The 26,732-nt window shown below is 45.8% G+C and overlaps 1 protein-coding gene across 2 annotated transcripts in view; it reads left to right on the top strand.

The window, feature by feature from the left end:
• Positions 1–2,916: 2,916 nt before the first annotated feature.
• The window catches only part of LOC122734424 (ceramide synthase 4-like), a 58,848-nt gene continuing 35,032 nt past the window's right edge, over positions 2,917–26,732 (top strand). Inside the window, exon 1 of one of the 2 annotated variants that reach the window (XM_043975252.1) lies at positions 2,917–3,687. The gene's annotated coding sequence lies outside the window, so the exon portion shown is untranslated. The remainder of the gene's footprint in view (positions 3,688–26,732) is intronic. The other variant, XM_043975250.1, reaches the window with a different exon arrangement.

The following is a 26,732-nucleotide window of genomic DNA, read 5'->3' as shown; positions in this document are numbered from 1 at the left end:
TCCACAAAGACAAGTTCCAGATGCCAAAGTCCCCCTGACTTGTCCTCACTAGGCTTTTCCTTATGGCTGGGCTTCCCCACAGTATCTCTCCAGCAGGGGTGGTATTCCAATTCTCACAGCCCCTTCTTCAGCCACCTTCATGTGGAACAAACTGTTCTCATCTACCCATTCTACCAGGGGAAGTCTTCATATGCTTGGGGTAGACATCCTGCTAACTCACCAATGGGTTTAAGGCCTACTGGTTACCCTCTGCCAAGAAGGTTTTACAAGGATGCGGCCACTGTGAATGCTACAGCTTCCTGGGGTCACAGAGGAGAGTTGGGTGAAGGTGGACATCAAATGTAGATGAGCAGCCCTGAAAAATGTGCAAAGATAGAAATGTCACATTCCCTCCCCATAGTGAGCTTACATTATGTTATCATTGTTGGAGGCACCCCCCCCCACACACACACACACACACACACGCACCCCAGCTCTGACATTCTATGCTCTAAGGCAAAGATGTCAAACAGTCCTTAATTTGGCCCACCACACTCCCAGGGGCTGCCCTTAAAGTGCCCTCCCAGCTCCACATTCCAAGCTCTAGAAATGTCATTTGAATAGACCAGTAGATCCTTATCACACCTCTCTGGTCCAGCCTGTCCTAAGGCAGAAATTTTAACTTGGAAAAGAAATGCCTCTCCCCACAGACCACACTGCCTCAGTGGGCCAAGGCAAGTTAGAACCTCCTGCCTCCTGGTTTAGGACTCACTCTCCCTTCTACTACCACTATCTCTGATTGACTGAGTTAAATAAACAATCATAAGGTCAGAAACAGATTACTAAGCCAGTGGCAGTGCCCTCTCTGGTCTCTGGGGACAACAGCCACTGACTGATCAAAACAGACACCTCCTCTCTCTGATCTCTGGCCTCTGGCCTTCATACATAAGAGGAGACAGTCTAAAGTGCCAGACACTTGTACCTTTGCCCTGACAAAACATAGGATCTCCCTGGATATGGTAAGGCGGGAGAGAAGGAAAAGGGGGGGGGGGCGGGAAATGGGACAGAGACAGAGAATAGAGGTTGGCATTCCCTTCCCCCCACAGAAACGCTGACCTTGGCTCACTGTCCTATCCCCTAACTCTAAGGATTACTAGGATTTAGAACTGGACGGGACCTTAGGCACCATCTCATCAACTCTTTGATTTTATTTATGAGGAAAACTGAGGACGGGAGAAGGGAGGTGACTTGGCCAAGGTCAAACAGAGAGTAAATGACAGGAGGACTTAAACTCAGTTCTTCTAACTGGCGATCCCCTCCTCTTTCCACTATACTATGTTGTCACCTCCACTGAAGCCCAGAGATGGGTGGGAAGTACCATGCCCAATAAATCACAGAGTTAAAACTCAAACCCGGATCTTATTTTAATTCAGATACTTTTTTTTTCCAACTATAGATTGCCTAACGGTTGCTCACCCTCCTCTCGGGAACTGACCCCACTGCATAAAGACCCAAACTCCTCACTCAGCCCGGAGATTGGAACCTCCAGAGCTTCTCCAGTCTGATCCTATCATCTCTCTAATCTGCTCTCTCCCAATTCCCAGAACAGACCTCGACCCTGCCCTGGAGGTGTACAGGCCACGTGGATTTGTGCCCGGGGCATGTTCCCTCTGGTCCAGGCTCCACCTCTCAGTTTGCCAAGTCCCAGTCTTCCTGGGAGCCCCAGGCTTTGGACACTCCTCCCTTCTCTTCAATCTGCATAGCCTGTAAGCACTTTTCTCTGTACCGTGCCAAACTCGGATTTATCCAAAGTCAGGTGGCATTACTGGAAAAAATCTCAGAGTCCATCCTTTCATAGTGTCATGGGAGGATCATAGGACAGAGGAAATTATCTTAAAATGATCCTTTTTTCTCCACCTGTTGGCCCTTTCGCTTTTCAGTGAGGACCTACAACAAATCAGGGACAGGTATCCTTCCGTCATCCTTCGATCTCCCTCTGTATCTGGAAGCCTAGCACACAGTAGGGCTCAACAGCGATCGTCCGGCCAGAGATGGGGCCGGTTCTTTTCAACTCAATTTAACAAAACCTTTATTTTCCACCTGCTACTGCGTGCATTGTATTATTGGACACCGAGGTCTGAAAAGATCTGGGGTTGGGGCAGACAGAAGCCAAATTTCAGGATCATGTTCCTGCCAGAAATGGGATGGGGTGGGAGTGGGGAGAGGGATGGATACACGGACCAGACCGCGTTTTTTGCGCCTGGTTTGTAAACAACGGGGGCAGACAGCGGTTTGCTGGCTTCAGACACTCACTCCAAAGTTCAAAGAACGATAAGAAAGGAAAAGATAGGAGAGATCGGGCCTGGGCCAAACAGGCTGTCAATATGAGGGCGTGCGCGTGTATGCATCTAATTGTGTACGTGTGTGCGGAAACGGGGAAGATTGTGAGCGGCCGGGAGCCGGCCTGAAAAGGCTCTGCACAGGTGGGAGGCCGATGTGGCATAGGGCGCTTTGTCTGCCGATGGGGGCTCGGGAGCTTGGGGTAAGACCGGTGTCTGTGTCTCTAAAACGAGACTCAAGTGCAGGAGAGGTTGGCAGTGTGCCCGCATGGTTCTGCTGTGTGGGGGGATGGAGGAGAGGGGATTCAGCGCGGAGGGTGGGGGGACTGAGGTGGCTTCGGGGAGGCCGGGTTGGTGGAGGAGGGGTGAAGCAGACTCCAGGCTCCCGGAAGCTGCAGGAGGAGCCCTGGAAGCTGGAGAGGGCGGGCAAGGAATGGGGGGCCTTGGGGCAGGGCTCTCCGCCAGCGTCCCGCCCAGCGAAGAGAGTGGAGGCGGCCCTGGGGCCGGGCCGGACGGGGAGGGACTGGGCGGGACGGGGCGGGGCCGAGACTAGTCGGCAGCTAAGCTACAGCCCCCAGCTCCCGGAGGCTCGAGCGCCTCCTCCTACGGACCCCGAGCCGACTCCCCCTCCCTTTTCCCCCCTCCCCCCTTTCCTCCTCCTGCACCTGCTCCGGCCGCCTCTGCTTCTCGTGCCTCACCCGCTCCCAGCCCCGCCCGAGCCCAGCTGGGGCTCTCCGAGAAGCTATCCCCTATACCCCTTAGCTCCCCCCCCATTCCAGGCTCCATCAAACCCTGAACCCCCGCTAGGTTCTTCCTCACCCTAACCCCCCATTAGTCTCTCCAGACCCTCCACTCCCAGCCCGCTCCCTAGCATCCTACCCAATCCCGACGCCCCCGCCTTCCAGACTGCTCCCCCCGCCCCAACTCCGGAGACTCCTCTGTCATCCAGGGCCCTGCGGCTTCCAGAGTCCCCCTCATCGCTCCCTGGGTCCAAGGCTTGGTTGCCCTGAGCCCCCAGCGCCATTTCCCAGCCCTTCCCCCCTGCCTTCCAGTAACACCGATTCTTTCCCACTCCCCCCCCCCACCCCTTTTCTCCAGGCTCCCCCCCTCCCCAGCCCAGGTCCCGCCCTAGCCCCTCCTCCCCTCTCTCGGAACAGAGTCCTGACTGCCGGGGGTGGGAGGGGAGGGGAGGCGCGTGTCCGATGACCCGTCCCGTCGCTGCCTCGGCAAGGGAGCATCCAGGGTAGCCACGTCTGCCTCGCCAGTGGGGACTCGGAAACCTCCACCAGCTAAGGCCGACTGCCCGCGGAGAGCGTCTGCCCTAACAGCTGTCTGCCTGTCTGTCTGTCTGTCTGTGCCGCCGCTGCAGGTAAGCACAGCTCCCCCACTCCCTCTAACCTCCGCCAGCCGGGAGAATCAACCCCCATGCTTAAGGGGCTGTTCCGACTCACACCCACGCAGTCGGCCCTTTCTCTCTGGAGCCCCGGCGCCTAGCGCCTACACTGCCCCTGCTGCCACGGGGGTGGGGGGTGGGGGGTCCTCAAGGGCCCTCAAAGGCCTCTCCTCCCAGTGGCGCGCTCACAAACACGCACGCACGCAGACACGCACACCCTTTTCGCTGGTTGATCGTGGCTCCCAGCTGACCCTCATTCCCATCATATAGCCCCTCATCTTTGCCTCATGCACACCCCCTCTAAGAGTCCCTATCCACACACACTCTTGTATCGCAGCGCCCATATCATTCCACCCCCGTGTGAATTTTACACACACACCTCTCACCCTTGTGCACGCATGTCCGATATCCATCCCATAGAGCTTTAGTACCCTCGGGTCACACACACACACACACACTCCCCACGTCACCCACCACTCTGCTTCTCAAGCACACACACTCCTAGGAACAATTTAACTTCACAAACCTAACCTGAAGCTGGCAAAATTCCTGGAAAATTTCCCACTTGTGGAAGGAATACGGGAGGGCCATGGGATTCCGCTCCCCACCTAGGTTGGGTTCTGAGGCAGGAGAGTGTTCATTTGGAGGGGAAATTGGGCACAGTGTATACCAGGGCCAGCGTATGCCAGGCATGTCTGAGCTGCCGTTGCTTTGTGGGGGGAGGGGTTTGAGGAGGCCTGGGAAAAGAGCCCAGGCTGGGCAAGTCTCTTGTACCCTCTGTGAGAATTAAAAGGGGGCCCTGAACTTAGGGTTGCTAAAGCCCTGTTTACACTCAGCTCTCCCTGCACCAGGCCTGAGCTTCAGTTCCTGGCAGGAGAAATTTAAGGCAGCCCTGGCCCGTGACTCATCTTACATCTCACTCAGGCCCATAGAAGACAGTCCAGTCAGTTGATGCCTTCAAGTCCATTCGGAATTCTTCCTCCCACCTCAACCTATCCCCAGTGACTCAGGGCAGGACTTCCCTGGGTCCTCCCATCCCTTCACATGATAATTATAACCAGACTGATTTCTCTAAGGATTACAAAGCACTTTCCTCCCAACAACCCTAAGAGATAGGCCATGAAAGTACTCCCATTTTATAGATGATGTAACCAAGGCTCTGAAGGGCTCTTTTTCTGGTTTGTGTTATCTATTAAGTGAATGTCAGAGTCAGAATTTTAACACAGGTCTCCTATAGTTCCTATGAGCTGTCCACTACCATACCTAAAATAGAGGTACAGCAGCAGGAGTCTCCCATCTTGAATGCCTACCTCTTCCTTGACCTTTAAGTAGCACCCTCCTTCTTCAAATTTTCTTTCAGTATCTCTTCCTCATTCCCATCATGCTCTAACTTTGTAGAATCATAGCTTTACGGCTGGAAGGAACTTTAGGTGTCATCTTCATTTGACAGTGAAGAAACTGAGGTCAGAGAAGTCAATCAGCTTGCCCAAAGTCACACAGGTAGCAAATCTATAGAACCAGGATTTGAACCCAGACCCTCTGACAGTAAAGCCAATACTTTCCCCACTGTACTGAAGTCACAAGATTCCAAACTGTATCTTTGAGAATGTTGTGGATTCTGTTGACTAAGGAAGGCTAGCAAACCTAGAGATAGCTATACAACAAAGATTGGTTTAAAGCGCAGTTAAGGAGAGCTATCCCTTAGGAAAGAGTCAAATAGTATTCCCTTCACATTAAAGCAAGAATAAATGCCCTGCAAAAAGGGTCTGGGAGCCTGTGGTCCACCAAAACACAAAACCAAAGATGATCCCACCCTTCAAGAATAGCTCAGGTATCCCCTGTTGGAGCTTTTTCTAACTCGGCACATAATTCATCCAGTTGGTTTTTTTATTTGTTTTTTTCTGGGGAGGTGAGATTCACCCATCACTGAAGTCCTAAGCTTGAAAGTCAGCTCACCATTCTCAGAAGAAGTTGCTGACTGAGAGAAAAAAGCCAACATGTCTGGTGGTAGGAATCAGAAAAACTGGCTAGGCAAGTGACCTGGAAGCTGTTAGCTTCAATTCTTTTCTCCAAATACAGCTCAAACCAGTGAAGATTAGTGCTTAAATTTGTGGCAATCAGTTTACCACACTCAGAAGGGCTTTGTGGGGGAGACAAAGTCCAAACTGAAACCACACAGTCCCTGTCCTCTGGGAGTTTCTATTCTGCTAGAATGAAATTTGAAAGTCTCTTCCCCCTCATTTAACTTCTGAATGACTTGTTGCTCCCAGGCTACCTCTTTGGGCTACTTTCTTATCCTGGCTGGAAAGATATTGGGGGCCAAGCCTCTGATTTCATAGTTCATATAACTCAGCCTCACTGAGAGGCTTAGCCAGGACTGGGCTATGAGGTCTTTTGGACTCCACATTCAGAACTTTTTCCATTGCAGAATCATAAAACGTCTGAGTTGGAAAAGACCTCAGCTGTCATTTAGACAAATGGGTACTCAAGTAGGAATTGCCCCTACAAACTACAAATCATCTAGCTTTTGCTTGAATGGAGAGCATTGAGGCAGCTGGGAAGCTAGAAGGCTGGACTTGAATTCAGGAAGTTCCGAATTGGAACCCTGCCTCAAGTATGTACTGTGTGACCCTGGCCAAGTCACTTAACCCCTCTCTGCCTTAGTTTCCCCCACTGTGAAATGGGGATAATCATCAGGTACCTATCTCACATGGTTGTCGTGGGGAACATTTGAAGTAACATATAAACTGCAAACCTTAAGGCATTATATAAATGTGAGCTTTTGCTATTATATTATATATTATCATCATTGTCATTGTTGTTTTTGTTTTTATTCAACATTATTATTAAAGACCTGGGGGCGGGGTGACCCCCTCTCACCCAAGACAGCCCACTCCACTTTTGGACAGCTCTGATGTTAGACTGGGCCAAATAGAACAGAGCTGATCCTTCTTCTATATGAAAGTCTTTCCAACATTCCTTGCTGGTGCATATGATGCCCTTTCTGGACTATTGTCTAATGTCAGATGACTTCAGTTCTAGTCCAGATTTCATCATCATCCTCTCCTTTCTGAATTCTTTAAATTCTATTCATCTATGGATGAGTCATTCCCCTGGGAGTATTATACTCCCCACCCCTATCACCAGCCTTCCCATGGAATATGAGCTCCTTGAAGGCAGGAACTATGATTTAAAAAAAAAAATTGCTTTATATTCCTAACTGGCACTTAATGAATAATTAAGTACTTAATGTTGAATGAATGAATGAAGACTGGTGGGAAATAATAATGATAGCTTCCATTTCTATTTTGTTTCTACATTTCAAAAACTAATCCTGTGAGATAGAGAGCACTAATGTGATTATGCCCAGTTTATAGATTGAGGGAACTGGGACCCAGAGAAGGAAAGCAAGAATGGTTATCAAGTTTATCAGACCCAGAGTCAGAACTGGAACCCAGGACTTTTTACCCTCTTGGGGATGGAAACAATTCCCCACAGTCATGTTTGATTGGAGATTCTTCATCCGCCCTTAAAATCAGAGTCCTGCCCCTCCTGACATTTCTCTCACCCCTGGAGCCAAGGAAGGTCCCCAGAGTTCCCTGGTAGGAGTTATGCTGGGTCAGCTCTCCAATTCCTCGTGGCTTCCCCAGGGAGGATGGGGTGAAAGATAAATCACCCTTCCTGGGAAGAGATAGAGGATAAAAGCAGGAAACTTCTGTGTTCTTGAGGCACTAAAAGAACTAGATGGTGTGGTTGCCAAGCCACAGCCAACTGGTATTTGAAAGAGGAGAATGGGAACAGTGCCACCCACCAGGCTGGAAAAAAAGGCAAATGACCTGATTTTCAAAAAAAAGAAGAAGAAAAAGAGAGTCTGCAAATTATATGCCACTGAGCTGGACTTCCATTCCTGGGAAAATTCTAGAATGGATCATTAAAGAGATGGTTAGTAAACATCTAAGAAAGGAAGCTGTGATTACAAAGGACTGATGCACCTTTATCTAGAATAAGTCATGCTTGAGAGACAAACTTAGAGCCAGAAAGGCCTGCCTTCTAGTCCTGCTTCTGATACACACTAGCTGTGTCACCCTGGGCAAGTCACTTTCTCTCTTTTCAGTAATCCTATCATCCTAAATGACTTAACCTCTAGGTGCCCAGACAACTCTCCAAGATGGTTAGTTACAGACTAATTGTCAGATTTGACTTAGCATAGGGGTCTAGGAGTGGAGAAAGATCTGCACCAGCACTTCTGTACCAGAGATCTATACTGTTGGCCATTTTTATTAATTTATTATTAACTTGGATAAAAGGAAATATGGCATGCTCATCAAATCTTCGGAAAGCCCAAAACCAGGGAGGGATAGCTAACACTGGATTACAGTTTTAGGATTCATAAAGATTGTGAGAAGTGAGATTATTGAGCTATATTTAATTAATAAAATGACATTAGGGGCAACTAGATGGTGCAGTGGATGGAGCACTGGCCCTGGAGTCAGTAGTACCTGAGTTCAAATCCAGCCTCAGACACTTAACACTTACTAGCTGTGTGACCATGGGCAAATCACTTAACCCCAATTGCCTCACTAAGAAAAAAAAATGACATTAAAGATGGATAATCACAAAATTTTACTCATGATATCAAAAAAGGAACTTTACAAGTACAAGATGAGGAAGGCATGGCTGTTTAGACAGCAGCTTTCATGGGAAATATCTGGGAGTCTTAGTGAATCACAAATTCAATATGTAAAGACTGTGTGAGGTGGCAAGTAGAGCACTGGTCTTCGGGTCAGGAAGACCTGAGTTCAAATCTGGTCAGATAATTACTAGCAGAATAACCCTGGTCAAGTCACTTAACCTCTATCTGCTTCAGTTTCTTCAACTGTAAAATGGAGATAATAATAGTCACTCCCTTCCCCCCCCCCCCAATCCCCCAGCTGTGAGAATCAAATGAGATAGCATATTTGTAAAGCATTTAGAATTGAGCCTGGTGCACAGTAAGCACTATATAATTGTTAGCTATTAGCTCTGATTATTCTATGATCTCAGACTTCATTAAGATAGGCATAAGTTCCAAGAATCGGGATGTTCTGGTCTTTCTCCTCCAATCAGAACTCAACTAGAATATAGGGTTTGGTTTTGGGGGCCAGAGTTAGGGAAGGACTAGCTAACTTTCAGAGGAGGGTAACCAGGATGGTGAAGAGCCTTGAGTCCATGTCATATGTTGATGGATTGAAGGGATTGGGAATATTTAGACCAAAAAGAAGGCTCAAGGAGAGACGTGCTAGGTGTTCGAGACTTTCATGTAGGAGAGGGATTCACCTTGTTCTACTTCGTCCCAGGGGGACAGAACTAGGAATAACAGTGATATATTTAGGTTTGATATCAGGAAAACTTGACTAACCATGAGATCTTCTCTTAAGTGGAATGGATTCAAGCAGTGGTAGGTTTTTTCCCACATTGGCACATCCTGGATGGTCACTTGTAGTGAGCATCGGACTACCTGTCCTCTAAGGTTCCTTCCAACTCCAAAATTCCGGGATTCTTTGAGGTTAGTTGGAGGCATCCCTCCTCAGCCAAGAAGTTGGATCCTTAAGGAAGGGAGGAGACTAGCCCCAGCCAGGTGACTAGAACTGGATATAACAGGGCCTAGACCCCCTGTGAATGCTATCCTCTTGAATTAGTGCCTTTATCCCCACACAGCCCCGCCTATAAAAATGACCTGACAAAAAGGAGCAGCCTAGTATAAACGGAGGCCATAAATAACAGTAATTATAACTGAGGCTTTTTTTTTAGATTTGCAAATTGCTTTCCCCACTGTGATCTCCTTTGATAACTACCCTGAGAGACAATTGCTATAGTTATTCTTCCCCATTTTATAGAGAAGAAACTGTGGGTGATAGAAGGTATAAAGCACCGATTTAAAAAGCACTGTGCTAGTCCTTGGGGATACAGAGACAAAAATGAAATAATTCCTGTCCTTAAGTATCTTATATTTTACTGGGAGAAACAATGCATACACACACACATACATATATATATACATATATGTGTGTATACGTGTGTGTGTGTGTGTGTGTGTGTGTGTGTGTGTGTGTAGAGCTTTATACAAAATAGACACATTGTCCCTCTGGGAGAATCAGGAATGGCTTCCTGTAGAAGCAAACATTTAAGCCAACCTTTAAGGAAGCTGGGAAGTCTAAGGCATAGGTGTGGAGAAAAGGGTACATTTCAGGCATGGGGGACAACCAATGAAAAGTCATAGAGGGAGGGGCAGCTAGGTAGCACAGTGGATAGAGCACCAGCCCTGGAGTCAGGAGTACCTGAGTTGAAATCCTGCCTCAGACACTTGACACTTACTAGCTGTGTGACCCTGGGCAAGTCACTTGACCCCAATTGCCTCACAAAAAAAAAAAAAGAAAGAAAAGTCATAGAGGGGAGAAAGCACCCCCCCATCTCCCCCCCCCCCCCCCCCCGTGTATAAGGAACAGTGTCTTAGGTAGAATCTGAAACCCCATCTTCCTGACACCAAGCCCAGTGCTCTATCCAGGCCTATGTGTGGAGTCTGAAATGGATCATCAGAGGGGACTAATGTGGGGAGGAGGAGAGGAGATGATGGATTGGTCAAAAAGGGGGATAGGTCACAGGCCTTGGGATTTAAAGCTGGGAAGGATTTGAAGGTTCACCCAGTCCAGCGCCCTTATTTTATAGAGAGGAAACTGAGGCCCAGAGAGGGGTAAAAGTATCTGGTCTGTTAGATTTAAATCTAGGTCCTCTGAATCCAAATCGGGTTCTCTTTCCATACTAGCATGGAGAAAACAAGGAGGTGTAGGAGGTTGGAGGATGCAAAGTCTTGAGTTGAAGCTGAGTAGGCACTGGGAGGGACATGGTTTCCAGGTTGCTTCTGAGAAGCGGTACGGTGTGGTAAAAATGGGACTGGAAATGAAATCTGGAGCCTGGGGTCTAATTCCTTTCCCACCATTTGCTAGCTTTGTGCTTGGGGAAGTCAAGGCAGTGGACTCGTTAGATGCCGTTAGATGTGCTGGGTCTGGAGTCAGGCAGATGAGTTCAAATCCGACCTCAGATACTTCCTAGTTGTGTGATCCTGGGCAAGTCACTTCACTGCTGCCTGCCTCAGTTTCCTCACCTGTGAAATGGGGATATTGATAGCACTCCCTCCCTCCCAGGGTTGTGGTTGTGAGGATCAAGTGAGATATTCATAAAGTACTTTGTAAACCTTAAAGTGCTATGTAAATACTAGCTATATAAAGGCATCTCTTTCCTTAGAACCTTTTTTTTTTTCACCTGTAAAAATGGAGAGAGAAATTGGGACAGCCAGGGTTTAGGAGAAGGAGCACTTGATTAAGAAGCCTTGTGAAACTGGAAGATCCACTTAAACCCCAACCCCCCTGTGTTTGAGCCTCCATTTCCCCCATTTATAAATGGGGAGGGGCTGAACTCAGTGAACCCTAAAGTGCTTTCCAACCCTAAATCCTGTAATACTGTGTTAATCCTTGCACGAGCTCTATACCACCGGAAATTTGAGCTGTTGTTTTTATTGTTAAGTTGTGCCTAGCAAGAAAGGCCCAGAGACATTTTGAGCTATACAGTGAGGTAAGGGATTGGGGGGGGAGGAGTGGCTGGGAGGAGATAAGGGGTGACTCTGGACTTCCCCTGAAGAGTGAGGACAGGCAGAAATGCTAGGCAGCCAGCCCTCCCTCCTTTTCTTCCGTGGGCCCCACAGGCCTGCTTCCAGACTCCAGCTTGATATCCTGAGCTCCAGATCAGAACACTATAGTTTCTAAGCCCCCAAGCTAGGCCCAGGCAGGAAGGGGGGAAGCAGGTCACAGGGGGTGTTGAGATAGATGGTCTTCCGATTCCAGGTCTTCCTCAGTTCCCTGGAGGATAACAGCTCAAGGGCCCTGATTTTCCAGAAGCCTCTCTCCCCCTCCCCACCCCAATCGGATTCCACCTCTCCTTCCTTGTCCCATCCCTTAGCAAACACCTGCCCTGTGCCCACTGTTGATGGGGGAGATGGGAGCAGACAGGAGCTCACAGTCCACTTGGGGAGACAGGAACAAGAGATGTCAACAAGCTGCTATGTACAAGAACATGCTAGAAACTGGGAAACCAAAATTGAAAAGACGTCTGGTTCTGAGGGAAATGACATGTTATTGGGTATACAGCACATAAGTCATCTGAGATAATTTGAGGAGGGAGAGAGCACAAATAACCAGGGGCCTCTGCCTTCCCATAGCTCCTGGTACCTGACTTGAGCTTTTTGCCCAACTTCCAAGACTGACCAAGGAAGTGTAAGAGCAGACCTGACTTCCTTTGACCTACAATAGTCCATCAGACATTTAAAGGCAGCATCATATCCCTTCTGAGCCTTCTCTTCTCTAGGTTAAACACCCCAAGTTCTTCTAACTGACCTTTGTATGACTCAATCCCCAGGCCCCCCTCATCAACTGAGCTGTCTTCCAAATTATCTTTGGCTTTCCTGGTTCTGGTTGCTTTGGTCTGCATCAATTCATTCAAGACTTCCCACTATCTAGAAATATCCCTTCATCTAAGTTATTGATAAGAGTGTTGACCCATCATCACTTGGTGATGAACAGGAATCTCTATCCAATAAAGGAACATAAAACTTTTTACAGAAGAATGTTGATTCATTCAGAGATAAGGATAGATCTCTGGAGATCTTGAGATCTACCTCCCTCCAGGCTGACAGCAATTCATTCACCAGTCTTGGGTCTGGTCATTCAAGCAGTTCCAAATCCAACCAATAGTATGGTTTTCTAACCTACATGTCTCTAACTTGTCTGCAAGCTATGAAGTTTGTCAAATTCCTTTCAAGAAATCTAGATATTCTGTAAGAGCTTTGATATAGGATTTAAGCGGTGTTGTAGGGCAGGTAGTGTGAACACTATTAGCATTCATGATGACATGGAGCTTAGGATAAATCAGAAGCTTCTCCTGTGAGAAGCAAAACCAAAGACAACCGGATAACCGGACCGACAGTGTTTAGCAATCAAGGGACTATTAAAGCTTAGATTGATCAACCAGATCATCAGGACCAACATACTTAAGAAGTAAGAGGAGATAAAATTCTATTGCTGGAAAGTCAGTTTAGGCATGGCTACTACCTGACTTGAGCTAGGATACAGAAATAACCCCCAGAGGTCAGGACAATAATTTTTTTTTAAATCTCCCTCAACTCTCAGGAATATGACAAGTATCCAAGTTTTCTTCACTCCACCCCAAAAAGGAACTTTCCAATTTTCAAGTGGACACCCCATCTATCCTCTATAAAAACTTTTGCCTTCCCTCTGTTCAAAGAGGAGAATATTTCTAAGCCCTCCTCCCCAGTAGTGAAGTCTTTGACTTCCTGCTAGGTCACTAGTGACCTAGGTCTCTAGTGACAAATAAAAGACCAATTTAATTCTCATTGGACTGTGTGTGAGATTATAATTCTTTATTGAAGAATACCTAAGAACCACCATCCCTCCCCTGTAACAATATCAAAAAATGGATTCTGATAGAGAAGAGAGGTCCAAGGAGGGGGCAGTGAGGGTTAAGTGATTTGCCCAGGGTCACACAGTAAGTGTCAAGTGTCTGAGGCCGGATTTGAACTTGGATCCTCCTGAATCCAAGGCCGTGCTTTATAGCTTAGGGGCAGCTCGGTGGCATAGTGGATAAAGCATGGCCTTGGATTCAGGAGGATCCAAGTTCAAATCTGGCCTCAGACACTTGACACTAGCTTTGTGAACCTGGGTAAGTCACTTAACCCTCATTGCCCTGTCCCCCCCACTCCCCCACCCCCCACCCAAAAAAGAAAAGAAATAGTTGAAAAGTTCCATTTTCATAGAATTTCAGAGTTTGGACTTGAAAACCCATCTGGTATTACACAGGTTTTCTTTTTTTCTTTTATTTTTGGTGAGGCAATTGGGATTAGGTGACTTGCCCAGGGTCACACAGCTAGTAAGTGTTAAGTGTCTGAGGTCGGATTCGAACTCAGGTCCTCCTGACTCCAGGGCCGGTGCTCTATCCACTGCATCACCTAGTTGCCCCTACAGGTTTTCTTAAAATGGAAATTTATAGTTTTATACTGAATCCTTTCATGTTCTGCTGTGTACGTGGAGATTTTGCTTTTCTTTTCTCATTTTATATTTTAAGTTTTATATGAATAAAAAATTCACACACACACACACACACGCACACACACACACACACACACACACACGCACACAAGAAAACCCATCTAGGCCAACCTATACATGAAGAACAATCCTCCGACATACTTCTCAAGAGCTCATCCAGTCTTTGCCTGAATTGAAAACACCCTCTACTTCCCAAGGCAATCCTTTCCACTTTTCCATCACTCTAATTATTAGGAGAGTTTTTCCCGACATCAAGCCCAACTTTGCTTCTCCGTCACGTCCACCCATTAAGCCTAGACCTGCCCTTGGGAGACAAGCCATAGCCATCTGTCGGCCCCACTCTATTCTCTCCAAGCTAAGCATCTCCATTTTCTTCAGCTCCTTGTCATGTGGCTTGGATTCAAGACTCTGCACCCTCCTGGTTGTCTTCCTTTTGTCACTTTCCAGCTTATAAATGTGTTTCCTATAATGGGGTGCCCAGATCTGAACACACTACTTCACTTGTTTCTCCCTATAGTCAGAAATTTTCATCTCTTATTTTCATTCTGTCCCCCCAAACCGTGGGCTAGGCCTGACTTTGCTCTGACTCCCTACTCAGCTTCCAAAAGAGACCTTTTTGTCCTCCTGAGCATTTGTTACAAGCCTGAACTCATTCCTAACACAATTCAATCAAGCAGACAAGCCTTTATTAAGTCCCAACTCTGGGCAAGCCTCTGGGGTTAGAAAGACAAAGAAGAGGGAAATCATCCCAGGCTTCCATTATAATGGGACAGATAGCATACTGATTATAAAGGTGTGGCTTGGGTGAGGCTACAACCTCCCACTCCCAATGGCTTTTTCTCCCTGAGCTGGGGCCAGTTTACTCATTCCATCTTCAAGTTTTATTGTATTTGAAAATATCAAAATCATTCTCAGCTCACCAGTCAATCAATACAGCCCACTGGTCCCAGGTTGCCGACTCCTGCCTTAGGAAAGGACCAGTATTCCCCTGCTCAGCTATCAAATCCCACAAGGGCATGGCTTCCCGCCCTGGGGCGATGAGAGTTAAGTGACTTACCTAGGGTCACACAGCTAGTGTCAAGTGTCTGAGGTCAGATTTGAACTCAGGTCCTCCTGAATCCAGGGTTGGTGTATTATCCACTGTGCCACCTAGCTGCCCCCGCTCATGGCTTCTTTACTCAGCTGCCTATCCATGTTGGAGGAGCTACCTCAGCTTCCTCCCATTAATTCTCAAACCTCTATAGGTGCTGCAGCTAGAGATGGCAACTCCCCTGATGGACCTACCTCCTCTGGGACCCTAGGCCTCTGGGGATTGCTTGCAAGCTGGTTCTTGGGACCTTTCCACCTAAAAATATTATTTGTGTCTTTTTCCCTGAGCCATTAGAGGTCTAGAGACACTGTCCAGTGTCACCAGAAAGGAATTGTTGATGTTTCTCAATCCTATACCCCATATTCCAGTCCAGGTTTTATCCCCTTTCCCTTTCCTAGACTGTTTCTACTCTCATCTGGCTCCTCTGCCTCCTCTCCTTCCTCCTGGCTATTCTGCACAATCTGCTAGGTTCTTCCTAAAGTCCAAATCTGAATCTATATCTTTACTGGTTCTCTGTATCCTTGCAGCAAGGCCAAATTTAACCTGGTATTCAAGACCGATTCCCAGCCCATTGCTCTGATCTCATCTTCTGCAACTCATGTGGCTCACTCTTACTAAATGGACTTTTTTTTTTGGTGGGGCAATGAGGGTTAAGTGACTTGCCCAGGGTCACACAGCTAGTAAGTATCAAGTGTCTGAGGTCATATTTGAACTCAGGTCCTCCTGAATCCAGGGCCCATGCTTTATCCACTGCGCCACCTAGCTGCCCCCATGACTCACTCTTATTCCACTAAGACCCAGACTATCAAAGCTAGATGAGACTTGAGAGTTCATGTCATTCATGTATAGGCCTCTCTTCTGCAACATCCCCAAGGAGAGATCATCCAGCTTGCTTTGCTTTTTTTTGGGGGGGGGTGGAGGGAGGGGGAGAAGGAAGGCAATCAGGGTTAAGTGACTTGCCAAGGATCACACCACTAGTATCTGGGCCAAATTTGAACTCAGGTCCTCCTCACTCAAGGTTTGCACCACCTAGCTGCCTCCAGCTTCCTTCTGGAAGGTCTCCAAGGAAGGGGCAGCCCATTCCACGATAGGAAGTTTTTCCTTATATTGAGCTTTAATCTATCTCTAACTTCTACCTTTTGACCTCTAGAGCCAAGCCCAAATCTAAACCCTCTCCCCAAAAAGTGACATATGTAGGGCTTTAAAGTTTACAAAGTTTTTTGTTTGTTTTTTTTGTTTTTGAGTGAGGCAATTGGGGTTAAGTGACTTGCCCAGGGTCACACAGCTAGTAAGTGTTAAGTGTCTGAAGCCAGATTTGAACTCAGATACTCCTGACTCCAGGGCCGGTGCTCTATCCACTGAGCCATCTAGCTGCCCCTACAAAGTTTTTAATACATCCTATCTCATCTGGGCCACATACCTTGCAGGAAGGTCCTAGAGGGATGAATATCCACATTCTACAGCTGAGCAGACTGAGACCCAGAGAAATTGAGACTTGCCTTTGAAAATAGAAACAGTGTCAGAAGCAGAATTCAAAGCCAGATCTTTTGAACTCTCTTTTTTTTTTTTTTTGGGTAGGGCAATGAGGGTTAAGTGACTTGCTCCGGGTTACACAGCTAGTAAGTGTCTGTGGTCAGATTTGAATTTAGGTCCTCCTGAATCCAGGGTTGGTGCTTTATCCACTGCGCCACCTAGCTGCCCCCACTTTTGAACTCTTAATCTAACATTCTTCCCACTCTGCGTCCAGTGTGGCACCGTCCAGGTTCATTCCTGCCTCACCACCTTTTCTCTTCTGTTTCTCCTGGCTATTCAGTCTCCCTATCCTTTGGAGGACATCTCCAAGCCCACCTTCATGAAACTTTTCCTTGACTGCCTGGGTGTTTAACCCCTGCCTTCTGAAAGCTCCCCCAACATTCAGTGTCACCTACACTGTGATCCTCCTTTGTATGATGCCTTCTTTTTCTTTTTTTTCTTTATTTAGAATTTATTTTCCAAATTACATGAAAAAACAAATTTTAACATCGATTTTTAAAACTTTGTGTTCCAAATTCTCTTCCTCCCTTCCTACCCCAACTCCTCTTAAGAACTCAAGCAATAGGGGCGGCTAGGTGGCTCAGTGGATAAAGCACCGGCCCTGGATTCAGGAGGACCTGAGTTCGAATTTGGCCTCAGACACTTGACAGTTACTAGCTGTGTGACCCTGGGCAAGTCACTTAACCCCCATTGCCCCACAAAAAGAAAGGGGGGGGAGCAGCTAGGTGGCGCAGTGGATAAAGCACTGGCCCTGGATTCAGGAGTACCTGAGTTCAAATCCGGCCTCAGACACTTGATGCTTACTAGCTGTGTGACCCTGGGCAAGTCACTTAACCCCCATTGCCCCGCAAAAAAACAAAAACAAAAACAAAAACAAAAACAAAAAAAGAACTCAAGCAATTCAGTATGTTACACATATATAGTCATGCAAAACATTTCCACATTAGTCAGGTAATGAATGAAAACAGACAAAAAAAACTTTAGAAAGAGGAACTAACCAAAAAAATTATGCTTCAATCTGTATTCAGAGTCCATCAGTTCTTTCTCTGCAAATGAATTGCACTTTCATAAGTCTTTCAGAGTTGTCTTGGATCCTTATATTGCTAAAAATAACTAAATAATTCACAGCAAATCATCTTACAATATTGTTATTTTGTATACAGTACATTTCACTTTGTATCAGCTTATGTAAGTCTTTCCAGGTTTTTCTGATAGCATCCTGCTTGTCTTTTTGTTGTTGTTGTTAATAGTAAACTACATTTATATAGTAGATGCCTTCTTTTTCTCCAGGGTCTTGTCTCTCCCAGCCAGAACATGAAGTCCTTGCAGGCAGGGAATGTTCTTCCTTAACCTCCAACTTGTCCAGCAAAGACCTGAGTACCCGTAGGACATGCTCTCATTGTCCTCAGAATCATCTCCCCACCTCGTTCAAGTCATTCCCAGGTGTCTGTCCATATCTGAGCCAGACAGACACTAGCCAGGTCTGTCTGTGTCCCTCAGGGGAGATGTAAAGGATCTGAGGTCATTAGGATGGAACTAGGCTAAAAGATCCTTTCATTGTTCAATCATGTCCTACTCTTTGTGACCCCATTTGGGGTTTTCTTGGCAGAGATAGTGGAGTAGTTTGCCATTTCCTTCTCCAGCTCATTTGACAGATGAGGAAACTGAGGCAAACGGGGTTAAGTGACTTGTCCAGGGTCATAGAGTTAGTAAGTGTCTGAGGCCAGATTTGAACTCCTGTTCCTGACTCCAGGCCTGGCACTCTATCCACTGCACCATATAGCTACCTAAAAAATCCTGTAAGGATCTAAAGTTTCTAATCTATCAGAACCTGGAATGTTCCTGAAGTGTTTCAATTTAGGGAGAATGCAACCTCAGACTCAATTTTTCAATTCATAAAAAGGGACGTGTTAATCTCAGTCCTTTCAACCAATCCAATCCTATCAAAATTTAATAGGCATGAGGGCAGCTAGGTGGCATAGTGGATAGAGCACCGGCCCTGGAGTCAGGAGGACCTGAGTTCAAATCTGGCTTCAGATACTTAACACTTACTAGCCGTGTGACCCTAGGCAAGTCACTTAACCCCAATTGCCTCACCAAAAAAAAAAAAATTTAGTAGGCACCTACTCCATGCCTGCACCATGCTAAGCCCTGGAGACATAATTAATAAAAACATAGCCCTACCATCAAAAACTTTACAATCTAATGGGAAGAGCCAAACTCATAAAAGGAGGCAGGAAATCGGGTTGAAAATGAGGTGCCAAAGGGTACCTTGCATGGAGAATATCTTATTCCATGGCACTGAAACCAGGCAGAGCAGCAGATACAGAGTGGAGTGAACCAAAAATTCTAGTTTCTGCCCTCTATAAAGGAAGGCATTGGGAGGAGTTTGGTACTTAATCCTCCAGGCAGAGGAGAGAGGAGGCTGAAATAGGTGGTGTTGGTCAATCCTGAGCTGGAAGAATGAAAATGAGCTTTGGGGCTAAGTGGGTGGCACATCAGATAGAGTGCCGAGCCTGGAGTCAGGAAGACTCATCTTTCTGAGGTCAAATCTGGTCTCAGACACTTACTAGGAAGGTGATATAGGGATGAATAGCCCCATTACAGCTGAGAAGACTGAGGCCCAGAGGAGTTGTGACTTGCCTATGAACACATAAACAGTAAGTGTGTGATCCTGGGGAAGTTACTTCACCCTGTTTGCCTCAGTTTCTTCATCTGTAAAATGAGCTGTAGAAGGAAACTGCAAAACACTCCAGTATCATTGCCAAGAAAACTCCAAATGAGGTCATGAAGAGTTGAATACAGCTGAAGTGACTGAACAACAACAATCTTACCATCCCATAATTTGTACAATGGTATAGTGGATAAAGTGCTGGGCTTGGAATCAGGGGGTTCAAATCTGGCCTCAGGCAGTTGTATGATCCTGAGCAAGTTCCACTTGCCCCTCCTGTGCCCCCCAGGAAAAAAAAAGTAACTGGAGAAGGAAATGGCAAACTGTCTCAGTATCTTTGCCAAGAAAACCACAAATGAGGTCACAAAGAGTTGGACATGCTAATCGATTAAACAACAACAATGATGAGCTGGTGGGGGTCGGGGTGGAGGACTGGGTCAGAGATCTTGTTCCCTAGGCAGAACCACAGATACAGAGTGGAATGAGCCAACCTATCAAATCCAGTGGGAGAATTATGTCCTATCATAGATGGGGAAAATCTTTGCATAGTGAGATCATACAATGTAAGAACTGAGGCACTTCTTCCAACCTATAAATTGTTTTGTTTTCTTCAGTCATGTCCAAATCTTCCTGACCTCATGGATCATGCTGTCCATGGAGTTTTCATGGCAAAGACACTGCAATAGTTTGCCATTTCCTTCTCCAGTGGATTAAGACAAAGAGGAGGTGAAATGACTTGCCATGGGTCACAGAGTTAGTAAGTGTCAGGAAGAAGTATTTGTGGGTTGTTTTGTTTTGTTTTTTGTTTGGTTTGGTTTTTGTGAGGCAATTGGGGTTAAGTGACTTGCCCAGGGTCACACAGCTAGTAAGTGTTAAATGTCTGAGGCCGAATTTGAACTCAGGTCCTCCTGAATCCAGGGCCAGTGCTCTATCCACTGCGCCACCTAGCTGCCCCAAATCTTATTGTTTTTGTTTTTGTTTTTGTGAGGCAATTGGGGTTAAGTGACTTGCCCAGGGTCACACAGCTAGTAAGTGTTAAGTGTCTTTGGCTGGATTTGAACTCAGGTCCTCCTGACTACAGGGCTGGTGCTCTATCCACTGAGCCACCTAGCTGCCCCATGAAGAAGTATTTGAACTCAGGTCTTCCTCACTTCTGGTTCAGTACTCTATCCACTATGCCACCAACACAGGCCTGTGTTCTTTCCAGGCCAGAATTCTTTCTCTCTGAATAGAGAGAACTTGGGAGTTGTCTCCCCATTGGGCTCTCTGGTTAAGTATGTCAGTTCCCAAACAGCCACTCAAGATGAGGGGGCCCACTTTAGCTAAGGGAAAACATTCTAACAAATGGTACCTACTCCAACATGGTTAATTAATGTTATAAGCCTGTATTTAATACCCACTGTAGATGAATGAGGTCCTGGGCTAGGTACTGGAGACATCAAGATACATAAAAAAACATCTTCAGGGAGCTAATAATCTACTGGATGGTACAGGGAAGGAGTTAACAATAGATCTACAGATAAGTTAAAAGCACACATACACACACACAAGATAATTTGAGGAAGGGAGAGATCATTTAGGACTGGAGAAATCAGGGAAGACTTCGCAAGAGTATATGATACCTGAGCCTTCCTGGAAGAAAAAGTTCCTGAAAGGAAGAGATAATGAGCGAGTGCATTCTGGATGTAAAGAGTCAATTGTATAGAGATGGTCAGTGCTGACTTCGGGGAATAGCAATAGTTCATAGTCCAGTTCGACTGGAATTTGGAGTACAGGAAGAAGTATGATGTGATATACAGGTGGAAAGGCAAGCCAGAGTCAGATTAGATGTAGACTTCAATGTCGGGCCGATTATACCTTTGGTTGAGGCATAGGAAGCCATGGAGAGTTTCACAGCAGGAGCATGAAATAATCAGACCAGTTTCTAAGGTTGTGTTCTAAGGCCCCTTCCAGACCTAGATCTTTTGACCCTGTGATCCTTTGAGCCAATATGGTAACAACCTTCCTGCGATAGTTTTGTGCAATTGTTTTCAGATGATTTGTGACCCCACTTAGAGGTTTCTTGGCAGAGATATTAGAGCAGTTTACCATTTCCTTCCCCAATTCATTTTACAGATGAGGAAACTGAGGCAAAGAGGGTAAAGCGACTTGTCTGAGGCCATATTGGAACTCAGGGAGATGAGTCTTCCTGACTCCAGGGCCTCTACCTCCTGCACCTCTTAGCTGCCCTCCTGAGATAGTAGGGAGACACAGAGGTGAATAAGACTTGGTCCCTCCCCCCACATAGTTTATAGTAAAATGAGGGGGAGGGAAGGAAGCACCAATACAAAGTAGGATATGATAAGATAGTAGAGTAGAACAAACATGGTACTTGAAGTCAGGAGAACTGGGTTTGAATCCCAGCTCTCACACTAAGTAGCTTTATGACTTTGAATAGGTTTACTTTACTCTGAGCCTCAATTTCCCCACCTGTAAAATGGGGAAAGCCCTCCCTCCGCCAAGGTTGATGTGAGTAAACCTGAGTGTGCTATAGATACAGGAGTTAAGAATATCATTGTCATTATTTTGGCCTATCCCATGGTAGGCAAAGCTAATCAGGTGGCTGAATCTCATTAAGTGAATGGTTTCTCTCATTCCTTCATGACAGCCTAGGAGAGGATGCTATTAGTTATCAGATATTGACTGAGAGCACCTATTAGGGGAGGAGTTATCAGAGCACAGTAACAAGGGTTAAGAAACTTGGGTTCAAATCCCAGCTTTGACACTAGCTAGATATTTGGCCCTAGGCAAATCACTTATCTCCAAGCCTCAGTTTTACCATCTGTAAAACGGAAATCATCATTCTAACCCTACCTCATAGGGTTGTTGTGGAAAAGATGCCTTATTGACCTTAAAAGCACTCTGGAACCACAAGCTGCAATCATGCCTACAAGAGGCACAGACCAAGTGTTGAAGGGAGGAGGTGTGAGGTCCATCTTGAGTGGATGTTGGAAATGTTCCCAGCAGAGATGACAAGTAAACTGGACCTTGAAGAAGATGGAGGGGTACACAGTCTAACTAAGGGAATAGAATGAGCAAAGGCTAGGGGCCAGGAACTAGGGAAGAGTGATAGAGGAAAAAAAGACTGGGTTCAGAGTCAGAGAGAGTGGTTTCACATCCTGGTTCTAATATTTCCTACCTCTGCAACCTTTGGCAAGTTGGTTAACTTCTCTGGGCCTCAGGTGCTTCATCTGTAAAATTAGCACTGGGCTAGAACATGGCCCAATAGAAGGTTGCTGTGAAGATCAGATGAGATAACATCTGTTAAATTTTGCAAACCTTAAAGTGGTATGTAAATGCTAGTTGTTATTATTATGAGGCTTAAGTGACTTACCCAAGGCCACACAGCTAGTAAGTGTCAAATGTCTGGGACCAGATTTGAACTCAGGTCCTCCTGAATCTGGGGTGGTACTTTATCCACCTCAACACCTAGCTGCCCCCATTATTATTATTATTTATCATCTTCATTATTATACTATAGATGGGAGGAGTGATTGGACCTTGTCCCAAGGTGCTGAAATTTAGGGGGCGTTGACAGCATTTGTACTATACGATCATGGATTTAAAGTTGTAAGGAACCTCAGAAGTTCAGTTCTCTCAATTTGCAGAAATGGGACTGAAGCCCGCAGAGATTATGTGACTTGCTCAAGGTCTCACAGGTAGTAAGTGGGTAGAAACAATTAAGTCTGCTGCTTAGTTAACAAAAATAATTAAAATGGGGAACTATTATGGTCTTCCCAAACCCTCTATAGCCCTGCCACAAATGAACCTCTCCCTCTGGTATCCACACCATTCTCCCCACTCCAATCAATAAGACCAAGCACAGTATGGTGAAGGCTGGTATTTCAAGGTTTCTCCCACCTGTAACCGAATATATCTTTAAAAATTGATTTAAGGGGGCAGCTAGGTGGCTCAGTGGATAAAGCACCAGCCCTGGATTCAGGAGTACCTGAGTTCAAATCCAGCCTCATACACTTGACACTTACTAGCTGTGTGACCCTGGGCAAGTCACTTAACCCCCATTGCCCTGCAAAAAACCCAAACCAAAACAAAAATTGATTTAAGGCTGGTTTCTCAAGGTCTCTCCTACCTACAACTGAATATATCTTTAAAAATTGATAGAAGGGTACCTTTCTTTTTGCTTACCTCCAAGTGCCACAATTCTAGTTATGGCCCTGGGCTATATAACCCCAGAAGTACTTCCCTTACATGGAAGCACTCAGAAGGCTAGAGTGGGAGGTTATAGTCAGAGAGAATGTAAGCTCCTTTAGAGCAAAGATTGCTTCATTCTTTGTATCTCCAGGCCTAGGACACTGCTTGTTGATTGATTGTTTCATACAATCAAGGAAAGAAGGCTGAGGAAAAAGAACTGTGGATTTGGATTATAGGACCTGTGTTAAAATCCCAGCTTTGCAACCGTATGACCTTGGATAAGTCCCTTCCTTGCTCTGGGCTTGTTTTCCTTACCTATAAAATGAAGGGGTGGAAGTAAATGATCTCTAAGGCCCGCCCTTTCCAAGCTCCAAATGCCACCAAAGAGCCCATAGGAGGAGGGATAAGATATGGGCATATATAGCTATAGTCACAGCATGGCTCCGTGGACAGACAGCTCACATGACAAAGTGAGCATAGAAGGGAAAAATTCTCTTCAGCTTTGTGACTATGGAAGGCTTCCTGGAAGAGGTTCAATTAGAGTTGGGCCTTGAAGGATAGACTCCCAGGATCACAGAGGCCATCTAATCAAATCCATACCTTAAAGAGAATTCCTTCTACAGCAGAATTGTTAAATGACCCTCCTTGGGTTACCCAGCTAAAAAGTATCTGACTGATAAGAGAGGTCAAGCAACTTTTGTTTAAAGACCTCCAATCAGGAAGAATCAGAGGCAGCCCTTTCTACTGCTGGACAGCTCTCATTGCTAGGATTTTTCTCCTAATACCAAGCCAAAGTCTCCCTCTGGGCAACTTCTACCCATTTCTCCATTGCTCTTAATTCTACATTCTAGAGCCAAGCAGAATACGTCTCATCCTTCTTTTCTGGGTTGTTTAATCATTTACAGTCTCTTTGTGACCCTATTTGGAATTTTCTTGGCAAAGATACTGGAGTAGCTTGCCATTTCCTTCTCCATCTCATTTTACAGTTGAGGAAGCTCAGGCAAACAAGGTTAAGTGACTTGCCCAGGGTCACGTGGCTAGGAAATGTCTTTTCCATGACAGTTACCTGAAGAAAGCTATTATGACTCATTTACACCAAGTCTTCTCCAAGCCATTCTTGCAACTTATTTCCTGTGGCATGGCATAAGTTGGAGGTCTTTCATCATCCTATTGATGCAGTGGCTCATCAACATCCTTAAAATTATTGGAACCCATGGTTCCAGGTGTAGTCTAACTAACATAGACTACTGGGAAACTGCCACTTCCCTCTTCTTGAAATAATAAACTGAATGGGAGATGTTAAATGACTTACCCAGGTCACACAATTAGCAAGGTGAGGAAGCAGGATTTCTGAGCTAATATCCCCCTGAACATTCTTGCTACTTCTCAGCCTTGAAACCCCTATCTAGGGCAAGGGGTTGCAGGTCAGGGACCCTATGTTTCCCCACAACCCCACCCATAAGTCATGCAGTAAACAGATGCTCCACCCAAGGCCTAGCAAGACAGGCAAGAAAGCAGGGCTAAGTTTTTCGCCTCCATGTGGTAGTCCAACATGTCAGACAGCAATAGAAAATCCAGTGTACTTGCTACTGCTTTAAAGGGGGTTAGCATGGTGGATGATGTTGATAACCTGGTAGGTTATCTTGCACCTCAGGGATTTCAGCAGACAGAAATGGTAGAGAAGACATTCCAAATATAGAGGAGAGTTTAAGGCAGAGGCACAGAGGTGGGAAAAGCTGAGTCCTACTGGCTGAAACTATCCACACAGAGCAAAAATAATGAGTGATAAAGATAGAAAGAGAAGTTGTTGCCAGACTGGAAGGTGGAAGGGGTTGCCCTTGAATACCTTTTTGATGAGCTGTCCATGGTAGCTCCCAGAAAGACAATAACTGAGGAACTTACTTCCCCTAAGTATAAAAAGCAGGTCAAATTTTGCAGCAATCTACAATGATTCCATGTTGCTTATGTTTCTGCCACAGCCAAATGACTACTATCTATGTTCAAGATAGAAATTAATCTCCCTCCTAGAAAAGAAGGAATCAGTGTGATTTAATTGAAAAGGCTTGGCTCAGGACAAGGACTTGATTACCTCTGATTTGTGAGATGTTGATTGTCACTTAATTTCCCTGGATCTCACCCACTAGTCTCCTCCCACTGATGAGTTTGGTTCCTGCTGGAAGATCCATTCCCCTCCAGGCTCTCTGGACTTTGCCACTTTGTCTCCTCCCTCACTCCCCCCTATGTGTGTATATATATATATATATATATATATATATATATATATATATATATATATATATATATTTTTTTTTTTTTTTTTACAGCTCCCTTTTATGTGTAGTTTTCCCCTTTTAGAATATGTCTCTTGTGGACTGGAACAATCTTTTCCTTATACTTCCATCTGTATTCCCAGCACTTGGTACGGTGCCTGACACACTTAAGTAAATAAGCTGACCACCCCCCTGGGTCTCAGCATCTTAATCTGTCAAATGATAAGAGTTGCGCTAAATGGTCTCTGAAGTCCCTTACAGTTCTAAATCCACAATCCTACAAGGTAGAGGGGCTAGAAGAATGCCTTCCCATTTTCTAGGCCATCAAGAAAGGGAATGTTCCTTTTATTTTAAAATATGGGAAAGGAGATTCGGTGTGAAAATGAATCTGAGAAGGCAGAGAGGAATCCTGGCCTCAGTCAGAAGGTTGGAGCATAGAAGAAGGTCACACAGGTGAGAGAGAGGGAAGGTGTTCAACTGAACATAGTTGGTTGGAGCTTAGAAACAAAAATGAGATTCTCCCTGAGGAGGAAGTAGCTGCTTAGATTCCAAAGAACTAGGGGCAGAGATCATCCAGTATACAGGTGAGAGAGAGGAGATGAGTGATGGTGGTTGGTAACTCCCTGTTGAAAGATACAGAGGCAGCTGTTTGGCTACTGCCTTTCCTGGGGAATGTATCTAAGGCGTGACAGGAGACCTCTCCAGACTTAGCAAGCAGGATGACTACTGCTTATTTCAGGTGATCTGTGTGGGCAGAAATGATCTTACCAGAAAGAACCAAGAATCGTTGCCAGTGAAGAAGTCTTGAGCAAGAAGTTGCAGATTTCTGGGTCTTAGGCAATGATGGATTGAAGTGCGTGTTTGTGGCTGGGGAAGAATGTGGTTTTTGAGGATGGCGCTTGTCTTGGTTTCCTCATCTGTGAAATGAAGGAGTTAGATTTAGTGACCTCTTAGAGCCCTTTCAACTCTACATCCATCATCATGGCTTAAAATTTAAAACTGATGGGCTCCTGACTAGGCATGAAACATACCTAATGAGAACTGGTAAGAAGAATATCTATCTGCCTGGAGCTTTGCAAATCTAATCAAAGGGGTTTTTAATTGAAAAAGGG

This window comes from Dromiciops gliroides, chromosome 1, assembly GCF_019393635.1.
Source record: "Dromiciops gliroides isolate mDroGli1 chromosome 1, mDroGli1.pri, whole genome shotgun sequence".
Lineage (NCBI taxonomy): Eukaryota > Metazoa > Chordata > Mammalia > Microbiotheria > Microbiotheriidae > Dromiciops > Dromiciops gliroides.
The sequence above is the reverse complement of the archived record's forward strand: the minus strand, read 5'-3'. Positions and strand labels throughout refer to the sequence as shown.